At 43.3% G+C, this 24,861-nt stretch overlaps 1 protein-coding gene across 1 annotated transcript in view; it reads right to left on the bottom strand.

Annotated features, from left to right (window-relative positions):
- LOC115197156 (syntaxin-1B) overlaps window positions 1-24,861 on the bottom strand; it is a 57,715-nt gene that overhangs the window by 25,782 nt on the left and 7,072 nt on the right. The window lies entirely within an intron of this gene.

Below are 24,861 nucleotides of genomic sequence, written 5' to 3'. Positions count from 1 at the left end.
AAGGGAATGACCCTTGAAGGGAGTGAAGGGAGTGACCCTCAGCGTCTTACACAAACCCTCCTCGGCTTAGAGCGATGCGGGCTGTGTAAACTGACCTCAACAGGGTCAAGGACTAAGAGACAGTGAGAAAGAGAGGCTGTATACGAAGGTGTTGAAAATGGCAGGAGAATCGATGGAACACCTTACATTTGCGCTAAAATAATAAAGATGTGTCCTCGGCTTCTTGTCACGCTTAGCGTTGATGAATTGCCAGAGGCCCATGGAGAGGGCCTGAGGTGTGTAGTGTTGGCAAGGTGGAGCGTGGGCCGTCTGCCATAGGGCAGCACACTGCTCATTCTGTTGCTGATATTAGTTGCACTAGAAATTATACACCCAACAAAAAAGGCAATAGATAGGCCAGAGATCACTGTGTATGATCAAATTGATGAACTGTTTAGGCAACAGCTTGATGGGTATTTTGCCTATTTGCGCCAGAGAAGGGCATAGTATTTATGTTCAATAAACAGACAAGCAATAACAGCAAGCGGCAGTTAGATCTAGGGCTCTATTTAATCCGTAGTGCTGAAGAGCTGTGCTATAGCGCGATAGACATTTAAAGGCAATGTTCCCGCGTTAGCGGAGACTGCATTCACAGTAAACGCTACATATGTCGGCTCAATCGGAAATTACCTATACATTTCAATTACACTATAACGCTGAACCTCAGCGATATGGATTGAATCGAGCCCCTGGAGTGTTTTGTGACCTAATGGTAGCCATGTTGAATCACATTGTGAAGGGGAGAAGGGTTGACAAATCCATTTCACCTGGGGAAAAACAACAAACCGACAAGACCTCTACAGAAGTCCACAACAGAAGAACAGTCATTGCTGAACAGCTTAGTCATAAACACAGCTAGTGGACAGCTATCTATAACTGTTGGCAAACAGAGAAATCTACAAAATGGCAGCCCTATACATGGGCACACTCTAGTTAACCTTTTCCCTTCACTCTCCATTGCTTCCTGTATGTCTTCTGGCCAGAAAAAGACAGGAGAGTTAAGTCCTCTAAATCGCATCTCATGCCAAAACATACAGCAGCAACGTTTTTTCATAGGCGCATATGGGAGGGAAAAATAGCTCCAAGGGAGAGGCTGGATACGTTGGAAGGCCTAGTCGAGTTGCTGAGTGTTGAACTTGAGCGCTGGCTCCCTGATTGTAACGGACAGTTAACTATGTCTCCAGCTGTTGGGGCTGGCTTTGCCTTGGTTAGGGTTTGAAACATTTCCCTCCAGTCCCCACCTCTAACTAGCTAGCTCCACCTCGAGGCTGTGCAAGTTCATGTTCCTGCCCTCTGTGCCCTCAGATGACAGTCACCCACTCTGCCTTGTATGGTATGATGAGAGACGGTTCCTGGTTGGATCACTCACTGTCCAATGTAATGTGACGCTAGTGTATATGGGGTGTGTGACAAAGGATTAATATGACTTCAGTGCAAGAAGCTTTGATATTGATACACACTGCAGTTCTTGGAGGACATGGCACCATTTAGCCACTTTGCTGTTGTTATGTTTTTTTCTCTTACCTCGTTGTATAGATTTTTTGTCATTTAAATGCTTTTCTGAAAAACATGTCATGACATTTTGTCAATTTTTTGCTCCATTTAAGCACATAATAGAGAATATAATGCGTTGAGTTTTCACAGTAGCTTTCAGGCTAATGAGCGGTGACTCACATTTGTGCTAACATTCACACAGGCAATATCAATGACCTACCATATTCGTATCAATTTCTAGCAATTATTTTCTGAAGCATTTAGTACCAGCTCCATTTAAATGGCCATAGCTATGCAAAAAAAAAATGCTGTGATTATTTGATTAAATGACATGTTGCTCAAATTTGGGTTAATGAGTAATTTGTTTCACCTCTACACATGATCATCAAAGAAAAAGATATATAGAATGTTCAATCAGAATAAACAACCGACAGGCTTCCACAGAGAACAGCGATTCTGACAGACTCGCCTGAATCAGTTTAGGTTCCCTTGGTTTTTATCAAAGGCTACAGATCTGGAACGGTGGTTCATCTATGTGGTCCGTTTCATTCAAAAGGCCTTGGACTGGAGCATGTTGGAGTAAGATATGAACACGACTGATTGTGTACAATCAAGTGACTGTGGTCATACATGCATTGTGTTGTCCTTCAAGCTTTCATTGTAAAAGTGTCACGCCCTGATCTGTTTCACCTGTCCTTGTGCTTGTCTCCACCCCCCTCAAGGTGTCACCCATCTTCCCCATTATCCACTGGCCACTTATACCCGTGTTCTCTGTTTGTCTGTTGCCAGTTCGTCTTGTTTGTCAAGTCAACCAGCATTTTGTCTCAGCTCCTGCTTTTCCCCAGTCTCTCTTTTTCTCGCCCTCCTGGTTTTGACCCTTGCCTGTCCTGACTCTGAGCCCCCCTGCCTGACCACTCTGCCTCCCCCTGACCCTGAGCCTGCCTGCCGTCCTGTACCGTTCCTCCACAACTCTGGATTATCGACCCCTGACTGCCTTGACCTGTCATTTGCCTGCCCCTGTTGCTGTAATAAACATTTTTACTTCAACAGTCTGCATTTGAGTCTTACCTGAAACATGATAAAAAGGGTGTGGTTACAACAGACAATCAATCAAAGTATTGATTATAATAGGCATGCAGATACCACCAATCTGGATAATGCGGTAGATGTTTTTATAGGTGTAAAGTAGCAAGTAAAAACCATATAGCAGACATAGTAATATACTATGCTTGCGATATAACTGCAGTGCTGCAAGTAAATCATTAATTTGATAAGAGATAGTGGCCTATTCCTAGATACTTTCCAATTAAGATAACTGATGCAGATTAAACATTTTAATCCATGTTGAAACTACCAAAAACTTGACCATTACTTTCAGGGAACCCCCAATGGTTTGTTCACGATCAACTGCTCAGATTTCCTCCTTCCCAGAGCTGAAATATTCTGTCAATTGTCTATGTATTATTCATGGGAATGATGGAACTAGCTTCTGTTGCATATTGCCCAGCCCACCATCTCCATGGCTGCCTGACTGTTACACTGCACAGATGCACACAATCTTAGCTGGGCTTATTTGATATAGATCGTGATGTTGTAAGAGGTATCAACGTATGTCAAATTCTAAGCATTTAGCCTACACCTACGTATTGCACAAAAGGTGAATGTTTTTAAACTAAACAAAATGTGCCATTTCTTGTTCAGTGCATTTGGAAAGTATTCAGACCCCTTGACTTTTTCCACATTTTGTTACATTACAGCCTTATTCTAAAATTGATTAAATTGTATTTTTTCTCTCATCAATCTACACAAAATACCCCATAATGACAAAGAAAAAACAGGTTTTAAGAAATGTTTTAAAATATATAAAATAAACTGAAATATTACATTTACACAAGTATTCAGATGCTTTACTCACTACTTTGTTGAAGCGACTTTGGCAGTGATTACAGCCTTAAGTCTTCTTGGGTATGCCTCTACAAGCTTGGCACACCTGTATTTGGGGAGTTACTCCCATTCATCCCTACAGATCCTCTCAAGCTCTGTCAAGTTGGATGAGATGTTCGTTCGGGCTCAAGTCAGGCCTCTGGCTGGGCCACTCAAGGACATTCAGAAACGTGTTCTCTTGGCTGTGTGCTTAGGGTCATTGTCCTGTTGGAAGATGAACCTTCGACCCAGTCTGAGGTCCTGAGTGCTCTGGAGCAGGTTTTCATCAAGGATCGCTCTGTACTTTGCTCCGTTCATCTTTCCCTCGATCCTGACTAGTCTCCCAGAAACATCCCCACAGCATGATGCTGCCACCACCATGCTTCACCATAGGAATGGTGCCAGATTTCCTCCAGAAGCAACGCTTGGCATTCAGGTCAAAGAGTTCAATCTTGGTTTCATCAGACCAGAGAATCTTGTTTCTCATGGCCTGAGAGTCCTTTAGGTGCCTTTTGGCAAACTCCAAGCGGGCTGTCATGTGCATTTACTGAGGAATGGCTTCTGTGTGGCCACTCTACCATAAAGGCCTGATTGGTGGAGTGCTGCAGAGATGGTTGTCCTTCTGGAAGGTTCTTCCATCTCCACAGAGGAACTCTAGAGCTCTGTCAGAGTGACCATCAGGTTCTTGGTCATCTCGCTGACCATGGCTCTTCTCCCCCGATTGCTCAGTTTGGCCAGCTCTAGGAAGAGTCTTGGTGGTTCCGAACTTCTTCAATTTTAGAATGATGGAGGCCACTGCGTTCTTGGGAACCTTCAATGCTTCAGAAATATTTTGGTACCCTTCCCCAGATCTGTGCCTCGACACAATCCTGTCTCGGAGCTGTATGGACAATTACTTCAACCTCATGGCTTTGTTTTTGCTCTGACCTGTACTGTCAACTGTGGGACCTTAAATAGACAGGTGTGTGCCTTTCCAAATCATGTCCAATCAATTGAATTTACCACAGGTGGTCTCCAATGAAGTTGTAGAAATATCTCAAGGATGATCAATGGAAACAGGATGCACAAGAGATACATTTTGAGTCTCATAGCAAAGGGTCTGAATACATATGTAAATAATGAATTTCTGTTTTTCATTTTAGCGACCACAGTTTCTAAAAACCTGTTTTTACTTATTCTGAGTAGATTGATGAGGGAAAATGGTAATTTAATAAAATTTAGAATAAGGCTATAACAAAACAAAATGTGGAAAAAGGGAAGGGGTCTGAATGCTTTCCGAATGCACTGTATATGGTAAGCCACAAACAAATATGCATAAGCACACACACTTGCAGTATCACACAAAAGCATGTTGGCTTTATTTGAAAAGGCAAATGCACATAAATGGATAAATGCACCTTAATCCTGATATGTGACAGTGATTAAGTGAGAAATAGATATTTCCGGACTTTAAAAATATAAATTGTGATCGCAGAAAAATCGAATATGACAAGTAGCTTTGATTGTAAAAGAGTCAGGTAACAACAAAGATATTCAGAATATCCAAGATAATTGCTATATTGTAATTACTTTGCCACCATGGCCTATTTATTGCCTTAACTTACCTCATTTGCACTCACTGTATATAGACTTTTTGTTTTCTTTTGTTCTACTGTATTATTGACTGTATGTTTTGTTTATTCCATGTGTAACTCTGTGTTGTTGTATGTGTCGAATTGCTATGCTTTATCTTGGCCAGATCGCAGTTGCAAATGAGAACTTGTTCTCAACTAGCCTACCTGGTTAAATAATTGTGAAATAAAAAAAATGTAAATAAAAAATAGCTGACCTCTTCAGAGAGGCAATGTCTTCTCATATTTCACAATGTCAGTGTTGTATTACAATTTGGAGTAATAGGGGTCTGTGTTAGTGTTGTATTACAATTTGGATCTCTTATCACAATAGCACACTTACCTACACACTAACACAGACCCCTTCTAAATCAATACAGCTATAAATAGCTGCGCTTGAATAGCTACATTTGTTTGCTAGATATCACCCTACACCACTATGCATTGTTTGAGTATGTGTGCATGCATACGGTGGCTTTATACTATGTGTTTAGTCAAGAAAAGAGGAGGATACCAATCATGCTTTTCACCCAGGGGTGTAGAACAGTCCTCTAGGACTGCAGTGCTGCAGGTTTTCCATTTTGCCCTTGCCCATAATTGATCAGTTAATGTCACTGATTGCCCAGAGAGTCCACACACCTAGTAACACAGGTCTAAATCAGCCACTGATTTAAAAAAGCAAGAATGAAAACCAGCAGCCATTGCAGCCCTTCATGACTCAAGGTCAGGCAGCACCTCTGTTTGAACCCGTAACAATTATTAATTAAATATGGCAAATGTTATGCAGAAGTATTATGTTACGATGTGAGTAGCATATGTACCTCATTCATCCCCTGGGGTCACTACAAGGTAGATATAATCTGCAATCACTACTTTTGGCGCCTACCTAAAGTCAGACAGAAAGCGCCCAACATGTGAATTAAAATGTGTAGTGAAACGAGCAGCGGGGCTAATGCTAACTCATCGCTAGCTCTGTTGCCAGATGCCTCTGAGGGGATCCTCATCACAAGCTGCAGCTATGTCGGCTAGGCTACAGCTATCTCATCTTGAACTGGTCAGCATTTTTACATTTCCATGTGTGTTGTCTACTCACTGTAGCTATATTTGGCTGTTTTCTTCCTTTACTCCTCCCAGCACTCCACCTGCATCCGGTTTCACCCGACGGGGGAATGGCAGCCTCTTTAGCCCTTGCTTGCCAATGGGCAAATAAGCTAGTTTACAGCTCATGTCTTCCATATGAGAGGCATGTGTATACTAATGAAAAGGGGCCAAGGGGCAAAACATTCCATGACAACAGATATCCGTGAGGAGAGAGAGCATGTACGTAGGTAGGTATGAATAGATGCATATATGAGCAGGTAAATCTGTTAGGACTATGTTTAATGGAATGGGGTTATGGTGGAATTCAACTGACGATAGGAATGTGACTACAATAGTGCATAACATGTCTGGGCCGCAGAGATAAGGCTTGAGAAAGGTTTGCTGCAGTAACATCAGAATTAAAATCTTTAGATTGTGTTACAACTGGTACCAGATAGATGACTCTAGTATTAAAATTCATATGGACAACAAATGGTACAATGTAGACACTGGTTTGTTTGAAAGGTTTTTGAGGAAATGAAATGCTAATTATTTAGCAGAGAATAGACATCAAAAGATGCTGTGAGATAAGATATGGTTGAATACGGTTGGGCGTGGTTGGTGGAATCAGATGGGGTTGCAGAACAATCCACAGAAATGCAGTCATACACAGTTTAGCATCACCAATGTACCTACCTAGTGTACCGCTCACTTGCTTGTGGCAATGAATTGTTGTAACAGCTGGACTAAACAAAACATCACGCTAGCATTCAGGTTACACTGGACAGGCTAAATTGCTAGACTGGCTAATCAGGGCTCGAACCAAGTCATATTTAATCTAATGTTAAGTAGGGACTATATCTAATGTAGAGCTTATAGCTAAAACTAACTCCAGACAACCTACTCTTCACTGTACACACTATTCTGAGTTACAACAAGCAGCAAAAAGGATTTGACAGTAACGTAATGGATGCACAGTACTTCCACCATTCCCCTCCCTTCAGATATACCAGAACATTCAAAAACACATTCATTGCTAGGTGTGAATGCGACCTCATAGTGTTCAGAGCAGCACATAAAGCATTGCACATCTGGGAGATAGGCCTCTTGAGGGCACCACAGGGAAATGCTGCTGTGTCGCTCTGAGCAATGTAGGGCAGGCCTAATACACCTGCCATGTGAGTCTCAGTAATTCTGGCTATAGAATATAGAACAGTACACGGTTATAAACTGTTTAGGGATCGAAAAAGTCGCCCTAGTTAAAAGTGTGTGTACTCTGCATGTGATCCAAAGACATACATCATCGCATTTCAACTGGGTAACCCACATGAAGAAGCCCTGTCTGTGTCCCACTCACCCCCTTTAAGTAGCCAGCCCCGTCCAGATGCATGCCAGAGACTCGCAACACAATGAAACTCTTAACAACCACAAAGCTAGCCGTGGGGTTATCTGCTCGCATGACTGTAACACACCTTTTTAAGTAGTTCATTCATTATATTCATGGAGATACAATGCTAGGAAGGAAGCATGCATTCTAAAGTTGTATCTCTGGATGTCGTGTAAAAAAGAAAAAGCTAGCCTTCAATGAAAATGTAGTAATTTAAAAACCTTCAATAGGCTTATCCCTCACACCAGAGAGAGGACTATGTACTGTACAGTATGTTATACTACAGGCAATGTTACCCTTATGGAGCACTATAATGATACTAAAGGAAAATCATCTGAAATGTACACTAAAACATTTTAAAACAGTACAATGAATTACCTCCAACACTTCTGTGTACTAAATGATCCTCGCCTCATTAGAACAACACTACAAATTTGGGCCGTACATAAACGCAGAAAAAGGTACACCATCTCACTCGCTATTACATAAGCAAATACTTCATTTAGCGCTTATTCATCAAGCCGTTGACAGCCTAACCAGCTGTTTTGGATCTAGTGGCAGGGAGCTTCCCTCTCTATATATTGTTTTATTGGTGGAGGAGAAGGGAAGTTACAATGCTGTTGTCCATGGAATCACATGAAGCTATGACATTGGCCCTGCAGTAAAAATGTCTACATAAAATATAACATGTCCCACTGCTTTGCTTTTGTGAGCGGATGGATGAGTGGATGGATGAGTGGATGGATGGGGGAAGAGATTATGGATGCATAGAATGTGAGTATTATGTGTGTGTGTATATCTGTACCTTTGATGTGTATGTATGTGTGTGTATGTGTAGCCTTGGAAATGTACATTTATGTGGATGTGTGTGGATGTGTATCTTATTTAGTGTTATTCACAAAACTCTAGTCTGGCTCTCTGAGATTCCCTAAACACACAAGTATTGATTATCTCCTAAAAACACACACCCTAGAGAAAACAGCCAAAGCACATTTGAAATGGAGAATTATATTCTTGCAACGTTCTTGAAAACCATTTGAAACTGAAGGCTCGCAAAATGATCATATTGAGTAAATCATATTAAATTTGATCCATTCAGCAGCTTAAAAACCAACAACTGAGACGCAGTTGAGGTTTTATGGGAGATATTGCAGCAAACAGCATCCGTGATCGCCTGCTAGCCTGCGGACAGCATTGGATCCACCAGGAATAATGTGAGTAGCATCCAGACAGCTAACAAACAGTGTACCAGTTCAACCACAGAGGACGGATGCATACTGCTGCGATCCCTGCTGCTGATGCTATAACAAATGGGCTGCTGGGAGGATGGATGGATTGATAGGGCCCATGTATGTGCAGATGCTTGGTCATACAGCTTATAAACCTATTTGTGCAAATGTATACACATGTGTATATGAGTGTGTTTATGTGCATATTAATTGGATTAATTTGACTGACTGCACTTTGACAGCTAAAGCCCTGCGGCAAAGATGAAGCTATGGTGAGTGTGGAGGAGGAGGAGGAGCAGAGGGGATGGGATGAGAGAGATAGAGTGAGGCAGAATGTGAGAGAGAGATAGAGAGAAAGGGTCAAGAGAAAAGAGAGAGCGGCTGTGGGGGAGGGGACAGAGGAGAGCAAGAGAGAGAGAGAGAGAGAGAGAGAGAGAGAAAGACAGAGAGAGAGAGAGAGAGTGGGGGATGGGAGGAAGAGGGAGGGTGAGATCCAGGGAGAGAGAGAAGGAGAGGGAGACAGAGATGGAGAGAGGGAGGGAGAGAAATTGGAAAAGGGTGGGGGAGGGGAAGAGGAGAGAGTCTGTAGCTAGCTAACACACATGATGCAGTTTAAACAGCATCTGTTACCACCTACAAAAAATCTCATTGCTCCCAGCACAGTGGATCAAACAGCCATTGTGACCCAACCAGGGGTCGCCCATTCCATATGTCACCCCACCCCCAACGCCATCCCTCTGAATCCACGCCACACAAACTCTCTGTCAGGGAGAGTTACATAAGCCTAGGTGACCTCAGGTGTGAGGGTGAATACAAATGTCATGAGCGCCTTGCCCAACCCTTAGTCCATCTGTGCTGGGAGTGGAAGAAGACATCGGAGAGCGAGAGAGACACCCTGTCCCCCATTACTGCCCATGTCTTTGGGGCCTGGTAACAACATTAACTAATGTCCCAATGTAGTACATAGGGGTTAGGGTTAGACTTGGGGAGGTTGAGGGGTGGCAGCAGAGGTAGAGGGCATGGAGAGGGGAGAGATTATATAAAGAGTCCTAATGTATACACAGGTCAACCATCATCCACTTCATGTCCATCTTTTGTCAATCCATGTTCGCTTTTCCACATTCAGGGCCATGAAAAGCATTGATTGTCAGTGTCCATGTTCCTTTATCAGCCGTCATTCTGATGCTTTAAGGGGGCCAAGGGAGAAAATGGAATCGAGCCATCTTTTTTATGACTCATAATGAACGCGGGATGGATGGAGGATGGAGGAGGGGATGTTTAGATAGAAATAGATGCTGTGGCTTCCAGACTGACTCAGCGAAAAACTCAGGGGAGTGTCTTAAGTGAAGTAACAAACAAGGTAAGGATGTGATGAGCGAGCTGCACTGGCTGCCAAACCTGGGCTACAGGCAGCACCCACAGGCTCACAGAGAGAGAGAGGGAGGCTAGGCTCCAGTAGAGAGACACAGATTCTTCTCCCGAAGTGTGCACTTGCACACTCACCATGGTGGAAACTCCCTCCAGTATACGCTTGCACCACTCCAATGCTTTTAAATCCATGACAGGAAGTGCACATGCTGGGAGAAGTGTGGAGAATCGGGACGCACTTCACTTATTCATCAATACGATGCACAGTCATATCAACCACTCTTCCCAGAGTATTTTACACTGTATGATACTCATCCACTGCACTGCACTGAGCATCCCCCAAAAAATCCTGAAATATAATTAGTGAGAAATGGAAATTAATTAATCTTATATTTAAGCAATAAGGCTTGAGGGGGTATGGTATATGGCCATGTCACGGTCGTCGTAGTAAGTGGACCAAGGCGCAGCGGGTCGAGTGCTCATCTTAACTTTATTTGTGAACACTTAAATTAACAAAACAAGAAAAGAACTAACAGTCTTGCAGGTTAAATACAGCAGTGCAAAGAACAACCTCCCACAATTCCCAAAACAAACATACTCCTAATTATAGGACCTTCAATCAGAGGCAACGATAACCAGCTGCCTCCAATTGAAGGCCCCAATCCCAAATACCTAAACATAGAAATAAACACCCTAGACTCGACATAGAAATATACAATATAGAACTAAACCAAAACCCCGGAATACATAAATCAAACACCCCTCTACATAAACACACACCCCGAACCATATAAAACAAATACCCCCTGCCACGTCCTGACCAAACTATAATAACAAATAACCCCTTACTGGTCAGGACGTGACAGTACCCCCCCCCCCCAAAGGTGCAGACCCCGGATGCACCTAACAACAAAAAATATCTACAAAATGAAACCCCTAAACTAAAGGGAGGGAAGGGAGGGTGGCTGCCGTCACCGACGGCTCCCGTGCTACACCCCCCCTCCCCAAACCTCCTACAGTGGAGGTGGCTCAGGCTCAGGCCTTATTCCCCCACCTGACCAGTCCACCCCTACTGAATACCTTGGCCTGAAGCATGTCACTGTAGACCCTGGACTGTACTCTGGGAGCTCCGGACTGTAGGGCGATTCTGGGAGCTCCGGACTGAAGGGCGACTCACTCGGTTCCGGACTGTAGGCCGACTCACTCGGTTCCGGACAGTGGGCCGACTCACTCGGTTCCGGACAGTGGGCCGTCTCACTCGGTTCCGGACAGTGGGCCGTCTCTCTTGGTTCTGGACAGTGAGCCGTCTCTCTTGGTTCCGGACAGTGGGCCGTCTCTATACGGGGCACTGTCGCCGGAAGCTCTGGACGAGGCACTGTTGCCGGACACTCTGGATGAGGCACTGTTGCCGGAAGTTCTGGACGAGGCACTGTTGCCGGAAGTTCTGGACGAGGCACTGTTGCCGAACGTTCTGGATGAGGTACTGTTGTCGGAAGCTCGGGACTGGGCTGACGCACTGGAAGCCTGGTGCGTGGTGCTGGTACTGGAGGTATAAGACTGGAGACACGCACCCCAAGGCTAGTGCGAGGAGCGGGAACAGGACGTACTGGACTGGGCTGACGCACTGGAAGCCTGGTGCGTGGTGCTGGTACTGGAGGTATCAGACTGGTGACACGTACCTCAAGGCTAGTGCGAGGAGCGGGAACAGGACGTACTGGACTGGGCTGACGCACTGGAAGCCTGGTGCGTGGTGCTGGTACTGGAGGTATCAGACTGGAGACACGCACCTCAAGGCTAGTGCGAGGAGCGGGAACAGGGCGTACTGGACTGGGCTGATGAACTGGAAGCCTGGTGCGTGGTGCTGGTACTCGAGGTATCAGACTGGAGACACGCACCTCAAGGCTAGTGCGAGGAGCGGGAACAGGACGTACTGGACTGGGCTGACGCACTGGAAGCCTGGTGCGTGGTGCTGGTACTGGAGGTATCAGACTGGAGACACGCACCTCGGGGCTAGTGCGAGGAGCGGGAACAGGATACACTGGGCCGTGAAGCATTACTGGCGGTCTGGAGCATACAACCCCTACGGCCTGAGTGCTCACTCGAGCATGGCACTTGCGAGGGGCTGGAATCATTTTCACCGGACTGTTCGTGCGCATAGGCGAAATTGTGCGCACTTCCGCATAGTACGGTGCTCCTCTGATCCTCTGTTCCCCATAATAATCACGGATAGTTGGCTCAGGTCTACTGCCTGCCCTTGCCAAACTACCCGTGTGCCCCTCCCCAAACATTTTTTGGGGCTGCCTCTCCGGCTTCCTTGCCAGCCGTGTTCCCCCGTAGCGTTCCCGGTCCTCTTCAACCTTTCTCCATGGTGCCACTCCGGCTAATATCTCCTCCCAAGTCCAAAACTCCCGATAGTCCACCTGCTGCTCCTTTCTCCGCTGCTTGGTCCATTGGAGGTGGGAGGTTCTGTCACGGTCGTCGTAGTAAGTGGACCAAGGCGCAGCGGGTCGAGTGCTCATCTTAACTTTATTTGTGAACACTTAAATAAACAAAACAAGAAACGAACTAACAGTCTTGCAGGCTAAATACAGCAGTGCAAATAACAACCTCCCACAATTCCCAAAACAAACATACTCCTAATTATAGGACCTTCAATCAGAGGCAACGATAACCAGCTGCCTCCAATTGAAGGCCCCAATCCCAAATATCTAAACATAGAAATAAACACCCTAGACTCGACATAGAAATATACAATATAGAACTAAACCAAAACCCCGGAATACATAAATCAAACACCCCTCTACATAAACACACACCCCGAACCATATAAAACAAATACCCCCTGCCACGTCCTTTCCAAACTATAATAACAAATAACCCCTTACTGGTCAGGCTGTGACAGGCCAATATATCATGGCTAATGGCTGTTCTTAAGCACGACGCAACGTGGAGTGCCTGGATAAAGCCATTAGCCATGGTATATGGGCAATACACACTATATATACAAAAGTATGTGGACAGCCCTTCAAATTAGGGGATTGGGCTATATCAGCCACACCTGTTGCTGACAGGTGTATAAAATCGAGCACACAGCCATGCAATCTCCATATACAAACATTGGCTGTGGAACGGCCTTACTGAAGAGCTCAGTGACTTTCAACATGGCACTGTCATAGGATGCCACCTTTCCAATCAAGTCAGTTTGTTAAATTTCTGCCCAGCTAGAACTGCCTCGGTCAACTGTAAGTGACGTTATTATGAAGTGGAAACGTCTAGGAGCAACAATGGCTATGCCGCGAAGTGATAGGCCACACAAGCTCACAGAATGGGACCGGCGAGTGCTGAAGCGCGTAGAGCATAAAAATTGTCTGTCCTTGGTTGGCACCACTCACCCCCGAATTCCAAACTGCATCTGGAAGCAATGTCAGCACAATAACTGTTAGTTGGGAGCTTCATGAAATGGGTTTCCATGGCCGAGCAGCCGCACACAAGCCTAAGATCATCATGTGCAATGCAAAGCGTTGGCTGGAGTGGTGTATCAAGCTTCACCATCTGGCAGTCCGACAGACGAATCTGGGTTTGGCGGATACCAGGTGAACGCTACCTGCCCCTGTGAATGCTACAGTGCCAACTGTAAAGTTTGGTGGAGGAGGAATAATGATCGTGGCTGTTTTCATGGTTCGGGCTAGGCCCCTTAGTTCCAGTGAAGGGAAATCTTAACTCTACTGTATACATTGAAATTCTAGACGATTCTGTACTTCCAACTTTGCTGCAACAGTTTGGGGAAGCCACTTTCCTGTTTCACCATGACAATGCCCCCGTGCACAAAGCGAGGTCCATACAGAAATGGTTTGTTGAGATCGGTGTGGAATAACTTGACTGTCCTGACCTCATCAACCCCATTGAACACCTTTGGGATAAATTGGAACGCCAACTGCAAGCCAGGCCTAATCGCCCAACATCAGTGCCCAACCTCACTAATACTGTGGCTGAATGGAATCAAGTCCCTGCAGCAATGTTCAAACATCTAGTAGAAAGCCTTCCCAGAAGAGTGGAGGCTGTTATAGCAGCAAAGTGGGGACCAACTCTGTATTAATGCCCATTATTTTGGAATGAGATGTTCGACAAGCATGTGTCCACATACTGTTGGTCATGTAGTGTACCACAAACCCCGAAGGTGCCTTATTGCTAGTATAAACTGGTTACCAACGTAATTAGAGCAGTAAAAATACATGTTTTGTCATACCCGTGGTATACGGTCTGATATACCATGGCTGTCAGCCAATCAGCATACAGGTCTCGAACCACCCAGTTTATAATTTACACTGTGGAATGGGTTAGGGGTTAAAGTAACTAATGAAAGAGGGCTAATCGAAAGGTTGAGTGTCGGCTGAGCCATATCTCCAAAACCCTAACACAAAATGACAATCTAATTCCCCTTTAAATGAATTAATAAAACCTTAATGACTATCACTATCAGTTTTTATCAGAAGTTTGTGTGTCATCAACAAGTATGATAAGAGGAGTAGAAATATTGCCAGAGGTGTTTTTGGAAACATGTGGCACGGTGCTAAGTTCAAACTCAATTTAGACCTTCTCTGAACTGCATGCAAAGCCCCCAAAATACATTTAGACTTACTTAAATTCACTTCATCACTGATTAACCAAGTCTGTGGTCTCCCTCAGGGGATTACAGCTGAGAAATGGAGACAGGTTCATGAGGCTGCCAAGACATTTTTGGGGCATTGTACATGACCAATTCCCAGAATTCAATGAGCCATGTAATCAATATATAAAATGGTGAATGATGGGAGGGTTTAACAAATCTATGATTGCGTGTTTTAAAATATCTTGCATCACGTAGCCTAGGAACCTATAGGAGTGTTCCATCTTACAACTAGTGTCTACCTAGATTATTCTTCATCCTGTTGTCATACGCTCTAATGTCAACTGTTCATAACAACTGCATGACCACTTCTGTCATATGTTATTACATGCTTCATAAGAGTCTACATACCAGATGATATTACAGGGTGTTATGTCATTTGCTAACCTCTGTGTCACATTATTACATTGAATGGAATGACGGGTGTCATAACCATGTCATATGCCGTTATAGAGAAGGCACAGACACCTGAAGTAAAGTGAGCTTCATTTGAGGTGTTATTAAACAGTTACGCATGTGGTTGTTCAACAGGATGAGTTGAGAATCACAAAACGTTACCGTTCAAAGGATCTCCAAGAAACTGTGGCAAATGGGAGCACAGATGTATTTAGGATTGTACATTTTTTGGAAAAACTGCACTCCAGAAATAAAAATGAAGCATTATAATACCAACAACTTGCCAAAACACAAAAATGTCCTAATAAAACGGAAGCAAATAGAATTTTACAACATAAAGGTTTCTGGAGCATACCAGGATTTGTGACAGCTGTGAAAAAAGGAAGATGTGCAGGCTACAGTAACAATGGCTAGTTAGTCAGGTATCTAGCTAGCTAGCTAATTAGTTGATGTTGCAACTGCAACATTTCGTTGACCCACCGATGGCTAACTAGCTTACTATCTAGCAATCTGCTAGCACTAGCTAGTTAACTACACTAGCTACTGGTGGAAATACAAAACATACTCTGTAGCACATTGCACATTAACGCCCTCTTTCACACTTTAAATGCATCTTAATACACATTATTTTACACAATCTAATTAATGTCATTAGCTATTGTTACCATTAGCTACTGCCAATGTTTGTCTATGGATGTTCCGTGGCCGTGTGCTCGATTTTATATACCTGTCAGCATTGGATGTCCACATACTTTTGTATAGTGTATGTTTTGGCTAATGAGAGAATTTGAAGCCACCGGTTGGTCATAAGGTATTTCAGTTAAATATTTCAAGAACAAAATTACAAGTATTTAATATTTATTTTGCTGTAGTGGGGACAGTAAATTAGTAACTTTCAAAACATTTTATTTTAACGGAAACAAATCCATATATTTTTTCAGTTTAAATTTGTATGTTTAGCTCACATAATATCATTTAAAAGTCTGTAATAGAATAGACATGGATTTTTAAATGTTTTAATTTATCTTTATTTAGGAGAGTCAGTTAAGAACAAATTCTTATTTACAATGACGGCCTACCCCGGCCAAGACCTAACCTGGATGACGCTGGGTCAATTGTGTGCCACTCTATGGGACTCCCAATCATGGCCGGTTGTGATACAGGCTGGAATCAAATCAGGGTCTGTAGGGATGCCTCTAGCACTGAAATGCAGTGCCTTAGATAGCTGCCCAAATGTAGACATTAATAAATGCATTTCTACAGCTTCCAAAATATCTTTACAATGGTGGGGGATTGCCAAGATGGAGGCGTGGGGCTTCAAAAGAGTGCACCCTGTCAGTCATCTAGAGTGTATATAAATCATTGGATTTGCCCAGGAGAGAACTACTGCCCCATCTCCTTGAAACCACGGAAGTTTAAGGCCGATTAAAAAATCTAAATATTCGTGGCCAATCTTGGTGTAAAATTGTTTTTTTGCGAAGACAGTCATGGTACTAATAATTGCTTCTAACACACCATATGTATGTCATTGAACCGATTATTTAAAAATTGCACACAGAAGACGTTATAATGATAGTTTTGTTGCTAATGGCAGCTTGCAGTACCCCGATCAGCCTTCAACTTGTGTTACTCAATGAGTAGGTTTCCTGAGTAGGTCAAACTGCGCATGTTATGTCTCCATGAGGCACCATCTTCGCAAGCTTCCTGGTCTTCAAATGTGCTATTGAGTCTTCACATAGGAATTAATGGTGTCATGTGATTGATGGCTTTGGCCATTCTTTTTACAGTAATTGGATTTGCCACATGAGCCAACATCTGTCTTCTCCCATTCTTTAACTTAGTCCCACCCTTCTTCTTCTTCCAATTTCAGGATTCGCTAACACAAGAACTCTAAATAACTTTTCATTGGGTCTCCAATCTCTCCATGACATTTCAGGTATACTGTATAATTTGCAGAAATGTTTGCAGGCAGTGGAGAAGGTTGGAAGATGGCGGATGGTGAGATGACGCCAGGCAGAAAAAAGGGCACGAGGTTCAAACCCAAACCAATATCTGTGAAATTCAAGCTGAGTACTTTCTCCTTTGAGTGAAGTACAGAGGAGATAATGATATGTTATGCTTTTTAAAACCCTGAGCAGTCGACGAATAGTGAACTCAGAAATGTAACCTGACAGAAGGGAAGAGGACAAACATGCGCCAACAGGTGAGGTGAAGGCTTCCGAGCCTCACTCCAATGATCAGGAAAATGCCCAACATGACTCTGGCCCAGTGGGAGTACGATTCGTGGAGAAAGTGGATCAATGCCTTTTGGCTGATCTATTTGTGGTATCAGGCTGGGTGAAGAAGGAGTTTGGTTCTGTCAATTCGGTCAAAGCATCCAGAAGTGGACTTGTGTTGACTTTTTGTGTGTTTGCTGCCCAGAGGGAGAGGGTGCTACGCATTTCATAGCTGTGTCCGGAACAGAGCGCAGCTGAAATGAGTGATCTACCTGAGTGTTGAGGTAGATCTACTGAAGTTGAGGATCCCCTGTGTCTGCGATGGACACCGTTTGGTACAACGCAGACCCGATGGCGAGCACGAGACTGAGGGGACCTTGTCTGTTCTTCTGAGTTAAGATGCAGAGTGTTTGCCGAATAAAGTCATGCTAGGGTATATAAGTTATCCCATGAGAGCTTTTGTTCTGAACACACTACAGTGTTTCAGATGCCAAGTTTATGGTCATGATGCAGCAGTATGTAGGAGGGAGATTCCGAGGTGTGAGAATTGTGCAGGTGGACATGGGACAAAGTGGAGTGTTTCATTTGTGGGGGTGGCCATGTAGCTGGGGATCAGAAATGTCCTGTGCTAGTGAGACCGATTTTATGTTTCCAGGGTGAGGCCAGTGCAGAAAGTGTCATATGCTGAGGCAGTGAGGAAAGTAGAGGATTGTGGGCAAAGGGTGAGGGAGCCTGAGAGGATTAGGTAGTAGACCAGTACAGAGTGACCCAAACAGTTTGTGCTTTAGTAAGGTTGGCTTCTTGGCGTTTATTGCTATGGTCATTAATTGTACCGTACAGATGGAAAGGAAATCCCAGAACATTGAATTGGCAGTAGCAGGAGCAGAGATGTTTTTGGGTGTCATAGATTTTAGTGCAGAAGAACTACAGGGGGTTTTGAGAGAAGGGGTTCCAGCCTCCCAGGCCAACGGCCTGGTGTATGATCTGTTAGGGCAAAAGTAGTGGAAAGGTGTGGTGGGGATAGTGGTATGTATGTAGGGGTAGATGGTGGTGCAATTTCCTTTTTTCCTCATTTCCTTTTTTTATGAACAAATGGTCAATGCACTTTCTGAACTGTGAAAAGCAGCAATACGCAACAAAGCGTCTAGTCTGACGGAAAACCACATGAAGAAGAAGACAGTTTGCAGATCCTATAAAGTTATTTAGCTAGAGCTCTTGTGTCAGTGAATCATATCGCTGAAATCTGAAGACGAAGGGTGGGACTTAACAACAGAACAACAACACATGAGAAACAAATAAAGTAAAAAGTAATTGTGTTTAAAGTGTACTGAAAGAGAATGTATTGTGTGATGTGCTGCAAAATGTGCTTTATAATTTGAAATTCCTCCGGTAGCTAGCAAGCTAGCTAGCTAACTATCTAGCTATGCATAGATGGGGGCACAGTGGGGCTGCTTGTGCTCATGTCATGGCCCTACAGCTGTGGCTACCTAGCTACAGGCGATATTTGGATTGTGAGAAGCATGGCTCTCCAACTCTGTTCCTGGAGAGCTACATGTTGCAATTGCACCATCAACTACTTAGTTGTGTTTTTATGGCAAGTTGTTGGTATTATAATGTGTCCTTTTTGATATCTTGACGTGGTCCAATTTGTACAACTCCAAATAAAAGAAATCCTAAGTACATCTGTGCTCCCATTTGCACATGTTTTTTTTTAATCCTTTGAATGGTACAATGTTGTGATACTCTCAACTCATCCTGTGGTATAAGCACATTCATAACTGTTTTATAAGACCTCAAATTAATGTCACGTTACGTAAGGTGTCTGTACACACTATAACGGCATATGACATGGTTATGACACCCATCATTCCGTTCAATAATGTAATAATGTGACACAGAGGTTGGGAAATGAGATAACACCCTGTAATATCATCTGGTATGTAGACTCTTATGTAGCATGTAATAACATATGACATAAGTTGTCATGCAGACTGTGTAATAGCAGTTGTTATTAACAGTGACATAAGAGCATATGACAACTGGATGAACAGCTGGATGGACAGAACATAACACCCATTATAACTAATTTTATAACATCTTATTTCGTTACTTATAATTATTTAAAATGACTTATAACAGCTTATGACAAATGTTATAATGTGTTATATAGTTGTTATAAAGGCTTTATGAATGCATACATAAGGATACCTACAGTAAAGTATTACCAATTTTTTCCCCTTGTGTTAAAAGGAAATACCCAATTAGGAAGATTAAGCTGTATTGACTTATTGATTGATTGGTTTTCTGTTGCCTTGCCAAATCCCCTTGCAGAAGACATTATAGGGAGCAGTGAGCTGCATATTTCTTCACCTCCCCTCCCTCCTTCCATCCCTTGCCTCATGAATGAAACAGGAAGTGGGGTGATCAATTACATATTCAACTTACACAAAAAAGAACAGTCTGAACTATATGTAAACGAGCTTACTCACTTAAGTATAGCATCTGAATGCTGTTTCATTGTAATTTACTTACTTATGTCCAGACTAAAATTCAACGGCTACAACTTATTATGTAATGTGGGATATTCAAAGTGTGCAACTACTGCTACTACCACCATACCAATGTGAGATCAGCAATACTGGTAAACTAGGTCATTTAAGGACGCGAGGGGCATTGTGCCGATAGCACCAGTGACGCCATCTTTTAGAAAAATAGATACACAAAGGAGGATGGATATTCGGAATGAAAGTGACAGCATGGGACAAATACATGCAAAGCTGTTTCTAGTATCAGGATTTGATTGTACAGTTATAATGGTACTCTCTAACCTGGATTTCCTCCCTAAATGCAGGATTCAATTGTTGTTTGATTTTTTAATTGTCAGCAATTACTACACTGCTCAAAAAAATAAAGGGAACACTAAAATAACACATCCTAGATCTGAATGAATGAAATAATCTTATTAAATACTTTTTTCTTTACATAGTTGAATGTGCTGACAACAAAATCACACAAAAATAATCAATGGAAATCCAATTTATCAACCCATGGAGGTCTGGATTTGGAGTCACACTCAAAATTAAAGTGGAAAACCACACTACAGGCTGATCCAACTTTGATGTAATGTCCTTAAAACAATTCAAAATGAGGCTCAGTAGTGTGTGTGGCCTCCACGTGCCTGTATGACCTCCCTACAACGCCTGAGCATTCTCCTGATGAGGTGGCGGATGGTCTCCTGAGGGATCTCCTCCCAGACCTGGACTAAAGCATCCGCCAACTCCTGGACAGTCTGTGGTGCAATGTGGCGTTGGTGGATGGAGCGAGACATGATGTCCCAGATGTGCTCAACTGGATTCAGGTCTGGGGAACGGGCGGGCCAGTCCATAGCATCAATGCCTTCCTCTTGCGGGAACTGCTGACACACTCCAGCCACATGAGGTCTAGCATTGTCTTGCATTAGGAGGAACCCAGGGCCAACCGCACCAGCATATGGTCTCACAAGGGGTCTGAGGATCTCATCTCGGTACCTAATGGCAGTCAGGCTACCTCTGGCGAGCACATGGAGAGCTGTGCGGCCCCCCAAAGAAATGCCACCCCACACCATGACTGACCCACCGCCAAACCGGTCATGCTGGAGGATGTTGCAGGCAGCATAACGTTCTCCACGGCGTCTCCAGACTCTGTCACGTCTGTCACATGTGCTCAGTGTGAACCTGCTTTCATCTGTGAAGAGCACAGGGCGCCAGTGGCGAATTTGCCAATCTTGGTGTTCTCTGGCAAATGCCAAACGTCCTGCACGGTGTTGGGCTGTAAGCACAACCCCCACCTGTGGACGTCGGGCCCTCATACCACCCTCATGGAGTCTGTTTCTGACCGTTTGAGCAGACACATGCACATTTGGGGCCTGCTGGAGGTCATTTTGCAGGGCTCTGGCAGTGCTCCTCCTGCTCCTCCTTGCACAAATGCGGAGGTATTTGATTTGAGGTAGCGGTCCTGCTGCTGGGTTGTTGCCCTCCTACAGCCTCCCCCACGTCTCCTGATGTACTGGCCTGTCTCCTGGTAGCGCCTCCATGCTCTGGACACTACGCTGACAGACACAGCAAACCTGCTTGCCACAGCTCGCATTGATGTGCCATCCTGGATGAGCTGCACTACCTGAGCCACTTGTGTGGGTTGTAGACTCCGTCTCATGCTACCACTAGAGTGAAAGCACCGCCAGCATTCAAAAGTGACCAAAACATCAGCCAGGAAGCATAGGAACTGAGAAGTGGTCTGTGGTTACCACCTGCAGAACCACTCCTTTATTGGGGGTGTTTTGCTAATTGCCTATAATTTCCACCTGTTGTCTATTCCATTTGCACAACAGCATGTGAAATGTATTGTCAATCAGTGTTGCTTCCTAAGTGGACAGTTTGATTTTACAGAAGTGTGATTGACTTGGAGTTACATTGTGTTGTTTAAGTGTTCCCTTTATTTTTTTGAGCAGTGTATATTGTTATAGTATAGTTTCGATGTAAAGGGTAGTACTACAGAAGGGTCATCCCTCTTTGCAACTTTCTGAGGACTTTACATCAGCCATAAGTAGCTTCTCACCCATCAAAATGCTTTAAGTGCTTAACTTATTAATGTACTGTAGTAGAGAGAGATATTGATTACTTGTTGGGGTCATACGTCTGTAGCTTATCAATAGTTAGGCTACCTGCAGGCATGGGTTCTTGAGGATGTCAAATATACAGTACATCAATCTAAATCGGTCATCATATAATGTTTTTTCCTACTGTTGTAAAACTATTTTACTCACTTTAGTGGTTGGATTGATATATCTGGGAACACCTTTTAAATGTGTTTCTCATCAGGGTGTATGATTTCTTCACAGTGTAGTAAATGGATCTGACATTTACCCTTTACAATCACAAAAAGACATTGTATCTCCTCGCCCCAAAAAATGGCAAAACTCTGACCTCTAAAAGATCATACAACACAATCAGACCATCTGACATTCCTAGATTGTTTCCAAGACAATTTCCCCAACTAGCAATTTCTGAAATAATATTCCGCACCGATAACATGGTGATCATGCAAACTGAGAGAGCAGGTGACAATCAAACTTCAATAACATCTCCCCAACATAGTGGTCCTTAAGGGACATGTTGCTGCTGAACTCTTTTCCTTCCTTTGTCCTATCATTGTGCTGAGTCATTTAAAGACGTTAGATTAAAACCATATCACGTGACGTAGTCCTTTACAATCATACCCGGGATTGAAAATGGCAGATTTGGGCACTGATAAGCGCCTAAATTGGAACAAAGTAGCTGTACAGTAACCTGCTATAAATTACATCAGAGCTCAGGCTCTAATCTTTACAGCGCTGACTGACAGCCGTTCTGAACTTGAGCACAGCACGCGACAAGAAGTCGCCCCAATCCCTCCTGCTAATTGAAAGTTTTGCGAATGTTTTGTTGTCTGAGTAAGGGAAATGCTTTATATTAAGAGGACTCTGTGTATTTTGAAAGATGAGACATTGAGGATTATAATAAATACCGCTTTGATGTCATACAAGCAAGACAAACACCTGTGCACTTCACATTTCCATAATCATCAAACTCATGTCATATACAATGTCAACGTTTTTGATCACTATGTTTGATGTACAGTTACCAGATGACATGATGTTATACCCTGTGTTGTTCTGAACAGAATGAGCCTATGTTTGTCTATTGTGAGAAAAAAATTGCCGTGGAACACGCACCTGAATGCACTCATGACTCCTTTCTACACTCTTAAGAGAAAAAAGGTTCCAAAAGGGTTATTTGGCTGTCCCCGTAGGAGAACCCTATTTGGTTCCAGGTAGAACCCTTTTTGGTTCTATGTAGAACTATTTTGGGTTCCATGTAGAACCCTCTGGGGAAAGTATTCTCCATGGAACCCAGTAGGGTTCTACCTGGAACCAAAAGGGTTCTACCTGGAACCAAAAAGGGATCTTCAAAAGGTCTCCAATGGAGACAACCGAATAACCCTTTTTTTCTAAGAGGTGCACCAAAAGTATGGTCTGTTTCTCTGAATTACTTTATGAAAGCCCTACACGGTAAGATAGTATTTTATAACTTATCTAGTCTAGCTTGGCAATAGAACAAGCTTCAAATGATGCCCACCTGACCCTGATTGTGATTTATAATGGTCTGTTTTTGGACTGTGTAAGCAACAGTAATTGTGTGATGGCTGGGATGCAGGGTTGTGTTCCAAACAAAACACCTACAATTGTACTTGCTCTAGCTCCTCAACGGCACAGCTAGGAGAGCTTAGAAAAGCACCTTGTAGTTGACGACTCTTCTTTGAGTCATTAAAGGGCATTGAAATGACTTAGTAACTGTGCACACTTTGGAGAGGTGTGTGGCCACTTGAATACACCAGTTAGTTCTCTCACTCAAACCCTTGTAATGTGTTTGTCTTATGTTGCACCTACCCCACATTCTCCAAGAATATTCTTATCATGTTACTGAATGTATCCAGAGTATTTTCGGATTTAATGTTAAATCACATGAAATCCACAGTGTAGTGTTTGGATTCAGTCTTGTGTCAAAGGAACTGTTGTGTCCTAAACTTTGGTCTAATAATTTCACCATAATGACATTTTCCAACCCCTTTCAATTGCTACCATGCTTATGCATATGTTTTCATATTTCTTCCGTTATAAACATTTCAATGTAGCCCTATGCATATAGGTCCATTTTCACGAGTGTAAAGGGTTAAATAAAAGTCTGAATTTGTGGCAAAGAGATGGCATACCCAACACTTCGGATTCCGTGTTTCAAAACGTACAAAAACGGACTTCAATGATCATGGGCATTCAATATCAAAGAGATTTCGATTCTACAGAGCTTGAAAGATAGAATGATAGTCATTGGAACATCTTATTACTTAAAGCAGTGTGAGTGACAATAAATCCCAACTGTACGGCATCCTGAGACGATGGTGACGACTGCTTCACCTTTGTTTAGCTCAGTCTGAGTGAAAGGGGATGTGAGGTAGGCTAAGAAACAGAATTCCGCTGGACAGCCACCTGATCTCATCTGACTGATCAACCCGCTCCTCTCTGACTTGTATGGGCACAGTCGGGCACAGAATCCTTAGAAAAGTAGGATGGACACCAGAGTGAAAGTGATTGTTCAGCGTGTTAATTTAGTGGCTAAAATTGTTGACAGAAGAAAGTGGTCCGGCCTGGAATGGCCAGTCAGCATGTCTTTCTTTACCCTACGTTGACATTTAAAAAATGCAAGCTATTCTTTATATAGCACATAGTAAAAACAATTGAGTAAAAGTGGAGAAGGAATTATTAGATGGTTTTTGGACTTTCTAGAACTCATTTGAAGGTATAACCCCGAGGAGAAATTACTCACTGTATTGAGGTAAACTTAACTATATCAAAAAAGCAGGGCAGACATCGAGGTAGTTT

This window comes from Salmo trutta, chromosome 1 (genome assembly GCF_901001165.1).
Source record: "Salmo trutta chromosome 1, fSalTru1.1, whole genome shotgun sequence".
Lineage (NCBI taxonomy): Eukaryota > Metazoa > Chordata > Actinopteri > Salmoniformes > Salmonidae > Salmo > Salmo trutta.
The sequence above is the reverse complement of the archived record's forward strand: the minus strand, read 5'-3'. Positions and strand labels throughout refer to the sequence as shown.